Source organism: Crocuta crocuta, unplaced genomic scaffold (genome assembly GCF_008692635.1).
Source record: "Crocuta crocuta isolate KB4526 unplaced genomic scaffold, BGI_CrCroc_1.0 scaffold1016, whole genome shotgun sequence".
NCBI classification, from domain to species: Eukaryota; Metazoa; Chordata; class Mammalia; order Carnivora; family Hyaenidae; genus Crocuta; species Crocuta crocuta.
The window spans coordinates 297,670-304,646 of NW_027533328.1; positions in this window are offsets into that span (position 1 = coordinate 297,670).

Consider the following 6,977-nt stretch of genomic DNA (forward strand, 5'->3'; position numbering starts at 1 on the left):
TTCAAAGCCAAATGCTACAGTGATTTCTCTTCTCTCTGTAGGCTCCCCAGTATGGTAGACTGTTTCTCACCCCTCTCTGTGCCCACAGTTCCCTCCCTCTAGAGGTAAGACCTGTGGATTTTATGTTCCCTGGAGTCCTACCCTCTTTGATGTAGCTTCTTCTCTGCGTTTAGTTGTGGAGTTGTTCAGTCAGTCTTTGGGTCCTTTTCAGGGCTGTTTGCCCTGGTGTGAGAATTATCTATTTGTATCCATGAAAGGAGGTGAGTTTAGGGTCCTCCTACTCCACCATCTTCTGCAAAAATACCAGTTATACTTTAAAATCATTTTTTAGTGGCTTCTCTAGAGTTTGTAATGCATACACAATTACAGCTAATCCAATTTCACCTTCAAATAACACTATTTGACTTCATGGGTAGATTGAGTATTTTATAATAACAAAATAATTTTAATTCTTTCCACCTGTCCCTTCTATCATTGCTGCCATTTATTTTACTGGTGTACTTTTTTAAAAAAAGTAACAGACAATAAAACACTTTTGGGAAGGTTTATACATAATTTGAAATAATTGTAATCATCTAGAAAATGCATATTTTCCACAATGAAGATTATTTCCAAAGAAATTTGGAATCCACTTAGCTACTAAGTGACTCTTCAGTAGAATTCTTTATAGACGGGCCTAACTTGCCAAATTAAAAAAAAAAAAAAAAAAGGAAACATAAATGTCTTAATTTATTAGAGCAAATTGTTTAATTCCGTTTACTTAGGATGTTCAATTAGGAAATAACTGGTATAGATATATATTTTTTTTTACTTAAAGCATAATAGACACACAATTTTATATTAGTTTCAGGTGTACAGCATAGTGACTCAACAAGTCTGTATGCTGTGCTGTGCTCACCACAAGTGTAGCTATTATCTGTCACCATGCAACACTATTACCATATCATTGGCTATATTTCTATGCTATAACTTTAATCCCTGTGAGTTATTCATTCCATAACTGTACCTTTCAATGCCTTTCAGACATGTTGCCCACCCTCAGCTTTCCTCCCCTCTGCAATCATCAGGTTCTTTTTTTCTGTATTTATGGGTCTATTTCTGCTATTTTTTTTTTAAGATTTCACATATAACTGAAATCCTATGGTATGTGTCTTTCTCTGACTTATTTCACTTAGTATAATACCCTCTAGGTCCATCAATGTTGTTGCAAATGAGAATATCTCATTCTTTGTTATGGTGAAGTAATATTTCATTGTGTATATAGACCACATCTTCTTTACCCATCCATCTATCAGTAGACACTTGGGTTGCTTCCATATCTTGGCAATCATAAATAATGCTGCAATAAACATAGGGTTGCATATTTCCTTTCAAAGTAGTGTTTTGTTTTCTTTGGCTAAATAGCCAGGAGTAGAATTGCTGGATCATATTGTAATTCTAATTTTAAGGTTTTTTTTTTTTTTTTTGAGGAAATTTCATTATGTTTTCTGCAATAGCTGCACCAGTTTACATTCCCAAAAACTATGCATGAGAGTTCCATTTTCTCCATTTCCTCACCAACACTTATTATTCTTTGACTTTTTTGATTCTAGTCATTCTGACAGGTATGAGGTGATGTTTCTGGTTTGATAATTGCTCTGTCTCTTCAAATGTTATTTCTTCTCCCTTTGGTATGCCTTATAATTTTTTTCTTGATAGCCAAACATGAAATACTGGGTAAAAGGAATTGCTCTAAGTAAGCCTTAGTAGGTGCTGGTAAGGTGTGCGAGGAGGAGGAACATCCTGTAGTTTTACAACTAGGTCTCAGTCTTTAGTGAGCCTATCGCTCTGGACTGTAAACTTCACAAGAATCTCTAAGATTTTTTTTCCTTCCCTTTGAGTGGGACAGGATAGCTGGAATGGACTAGAGTTGATTATTTTTCTACCTTCAGGTCACTTAGACTCTGATAATACCCAGTAGATTAGACTCTTGTTAACTAGCTTTTCCTGAGGGCAGGCTTTGAAAAGAAGAGGGTGCCCTGGTGTGTTTCAAAATTGGTCTTTTTTCCTCTTCCCCTGCTAGAATCAGGGGAGATTTTACTTCAGTATTTACTGTGGGAATTTGATAGAGCTTCTAAAGGTACATCTCACAATACTGTGGGGGCAGCTATGACTGGTTCCCTCTGAGGTTTTTAACTTTCAGTCCTGTCCACACTGAGCCTCCAGCAAGTTGTCAACTACAGTTGAAGTTTTCCTACTTTGGCACTGCTTCCCCCAGTGATTTTCACGTGTGAGTCGATGCTCTCATAAGGCACAAATCTGTCTCTCTCTTCAATCTCAGGGGCAGTGGTTTGCCTCGTGTTCTTACCTCTCCTATGGATCTGTAAAGAGTTGTTTAGTTTTCAGTCTGTTCAGCTCTTTACCATACATAGGGAGCTGGAAACGAGAAGTCCACAAATTAACTTTAAATAGTAGAACCATAATCTTAGAGAAAATATATGGTACACCTACTAGTTGAAGAGAGGCATAATCTTGATCTTTTGGGTAAGCAAACAAAGACTCTTCTCTGTATTATCTGCATATTTGAGGCTAAAATCTTCCTTTTATTAAGTATGGAATGATTATTCCATAAGTTATCAAATTTTGTAGCCATTTATCCAGCTTGATATTTCCTAATATTTTTAAGTAAATTTCAAGTTGTTATAGTACTAGGAGAAAACTTTAATTTTTGTCTTAAAAAAACCTGTCCTTATGGAGTTAGACAAATGTAGAAAAATAAAAAGTAGAAACATACGTTAACCTGAGATAAAATAAAAATTAGTAATTAGTCAAACCTTGTTGGTGCTTTTTAAATTTCTTCCTAGAAAGAAATATGACATCCATTAACTAGAACCCTTTACAAAACAAACAAACAAACAAACAAACAAAAAAACCTAGAAGGGATTCCTAGTAGAAAACAATAAAATGATCACCACACAAAAATTTCTAAAAAAGGTGTTTATTCATATGAACTGAGAGAATAAATGAGGAAGCAAATGGAAAATGAAGATATGAACAACTTTTGAAAGTAGATGAGGGATGAGTAGCTTAGTGAGCCTTAGAAAATTATAATTCCAGTACAGCTGAACACAGAGTAGAAGCAAGCCTGTTTGCCCACAAAAAGACGGGTAGCTGGAGAGAGAAGGTACCCTGGAATACTAAGGTCAGACACAGAACTGAAAACGGGAGCATTATGTGAATGTCTTTAGATAAAGTAACTGGAACACAGACTTCTTTGAGTATTCACAAAGAATTGCATTGCTTATGCCTCTATCATCAGCAATACCTAAAAATGTTTTCTCTGGATGACTGAATCCTGAGAGGCTCTGGGATTGTGGTCTCCATTTACAGCAGAGATTATGGGTGAAGAGTGGGTTTAAAACCAGCAGTTTGCTAAAAGATGTAAATGGTGCACAGTTAGGTTGGTTCCCAGCTCTGCTTTTAAAATCCTGGAATCCAGGCATATTATTTTCCACATTCTCATAGTTCTTTTCCAAAGAAAGTGATAAGAGGATTTTTTTTCCCTAAAGAAGCTGAAAGTTCTGTAGAGGGAAAAAAAAATTATCTTCTGCCACAAGTTATGGTGCAACCCTCAATAGGATGGCCGTGAAGCTCATCAGATGACAAGCTCCAAGAAAGCTCACAGAGATTCCATCCCAATTTTGCATACATAATTTTAAATATGACTGGAGAGTCAATTTTATTGAAGAAATGGAAAATGGATCAAAAATTGTAAATTAAAGTGAATCATGTAGGTTGTTAACATTATGAATACTGGGAACATTGTCTTGATGTATTGGAAAACAGTACATGAAATCCAAAATGTAGTTTGTAATTGGTCATAGAAATAATAAAGGTTAAGTACTGGAAGTATTGTTATACACATCATATTTGTTTAGTTTCTTTTATGGACTCAGGAAAATAGAGTAAAATGTGAAAGCCTGGAAGTTGACATAACTATAGTTTCGTTCATAATTTACATGTATCTCATAATAGATATTTTCAAAATTGTAATTATATTAAAAAAAATCAATCAGGACTTTTACTTCCCTCTCTTCCAAGACCTTTAAATGAGAAAGGTTGAGAGTTTTAGTAAGAAGTATGAAAATAGAGTCGGGTTTTGTACTCCAGTATGAGCATAACACAGAAACAGAAATAAATATAAGAAGGACATGAATAAGGAAGAGAACAGAGAAAATTTCTCACTGTGAGTCGAGGTTAGCACAGAAAGTCCCCTTGCATTTAGGTTGGAGGGAGATGAGATGAAATTATCATACCCTTGTATTTTTTGAGAAACATATTAATAGCAGCTGTCACACTGTAGGAAGTTCTCATAATTCCTGTCTGTGGCATAAGGTTCCACCACTTCTTGCTGTCACTGTCTCCTATGTTTTGAAAAAGGGTTTTGACACCGAGCATAGTACAGGCTCTCAAGGTGCTGGAACAAGATGAAGTGATGTTGGCAGCTATGGATGGGTATGGACTGCTCAATGGCATGGTGATTCTGTGGTTAGCTTTGTGTGGTAACAAACAAGATTCAGTTCAGCTGCTCTTTAGCTTGAAGAATAAAGAGGGCACATGAAAATTATTGTCTGTTAATTTGAAATTTTACTATAACTCTACAACCAAGACCCAGTAGTTAGTTAAGATAGCCTACAGAAGTAATAAACTCCAAAATCTCAATAGCAGACACAGCAAATACACTTGCTCACATAAGTTCTGCCATAGGTCAGAACAATTCTACATAGTAGCTGTACTCTACCTTATGACTACGTGATTTATCAAGGTCCTGTAACATGTCCATTGTAACACTTGATTCTGCTACTGCAGCAAGATGGTGGGTAAAGAGAGTTCTGGAGCATCGGCAATCAAATGTTTTGACTTAGAAATGATACATGCTACTTCCTATCAGATGATTCCTTATAGTCATCTGGTCACCTAAATTTAAGGAACCCAAAAGTACAATTCTTCTGTGAGCACTTAAAAGACAGGAGAACTGAATGCAAGTAAATGAGTGAAATCTCTGCTATACCTGGTGAAGTGCCTGTTTCAAGATGCAAAAGGAAAGAAATTACTAGAAATAATTGATGGAACTTGTAGAATCATTGAAGGAATAGGAAAAAATACATAATGATTATTTATTAAAATTTTGATACTGTGTATTTGCTGACAAATTATTTTGGGCTTACCAGAGAAGAGGGGTGAATAGAGACAATAACTAGATAAATTATAAAATATAAATAGGTAGTAATTAATAAAATAAATGCTTTTTAAAATCAAATTTCTGAAACTCTGCAGTTGACTGCTGAATGATGTCATAGAATCCTAAACCTAAGGTTTTTCAATAATTGCTGTATTAAGACAGCATTGCAAACATTCATGGGGATAAGAATAACATATAAATGGTTTAGCCTTTCTCCTTGAAATATTGATTCAATAGATCTACATCTAAGTTGGATATCTTTTTATTTTTTTAAATAAGAGCTCCATTGAAGCTATTCGTTTATTTTCTTTCTTTCTAATTCTTTTGGTCCCTTCTCATTCTTACCTACATAATTCCATGGATATTTTTCTATAGAGAGATGATTTTCAGGTTTATTATGTAGTTAACATCAGTTGCAATTATTCCTTGTAAGTTAATCTCTAGATGCAAATCTTAAAAGGATAATTTAATGGTGGTGGAGGTATGTTTAAAACAATAATTGGCATTACAGGTTGGTGAGTTTTGTTGTTTTTCATTCTGTTTCACATCTACATTATAAAATAACTATAAACCCTCCTGAGTTATCTACCATTAGCTAATCATATAAGAGACAATTCCTATAAATTAGAATCATTGCTCTGCCTTCTTGAGAGGTGTTAAATTAAAAGATATTAGACCTCTAAGTCCCTGCTTCAATATTTCCTCTCAGCTACAAGAATATTTCTTGGAGAAGTGCCATTTCTGCCTTCAGCTCTTCAACTCACTGATGATTCTGTTCTTTTACTGAGAAATTCAGTTTATTTATTGAACATACATATTACAATATTGCAATGATTATCTACTTTCCTTAATTGTTGCCAAAATGTCATCAGCAATATATCTAGCTTTCTTAGAAGGATGACATCTAGAACATCAATACTCAAACTATTAAAACATTTCTCCTACCATAATAAATAATAATAAATACCACAACAAACATCACATTGGTACTTTCCTACAAATTTACTCATATTTAAAATTAAAATAGTATTATCCATGTGTAATAAACAACAACTCCAATTCAGGTCATTTTTGCATTTTCAAATTTATAATTATACAATATATAATTTGAACATATAATTTATTTATAATACTTAATACTAGGATGTGCTGATATTTATTTTTAAAGATCTAAAGTTTCGTGAATAGAATTGTAAACTTATTTTGAGAATGTAAATTATACATTTTTTGTGCTTTCTGTGCTTAGTGATTAAGTTCATCTTATATTACCTTCAAAATTTAGCTTTAATCATTACCCAATGTAACTCTGGATTAGGATTCAAAATAAATTTAATTTATTCAAAGTTATATTCAAAGTAAATATAATTTGATATTCTTCATTTTTGTGGGTTAAAGTATAACATACTAAATTGCTAAAAATATGCTGAAGGTACATTTTTTAACAGAAATTCTTCAATTAAAAACATTTAACTCACTTAATGTGGTGTGTATGTAGAAATACAATTCATAAGCTGGAAAACAATACAAAACTATATATGCAAAAATATTAATACTATTTTCCTATGGAGTACAGAATTTACATAATTATTTTGAACTTCTTTATAATCACCATGTATTATTTATATGAAAATTATAAAGAAAACATGTTACATGTTTAAGGTATTTTAAGTGTATAACATTCAACTTAAGTAACAGATATTTTTTTCCTCATTTTAATTTTTTTTTTTATAAATTCGGTTAACACACAGTGTTATAT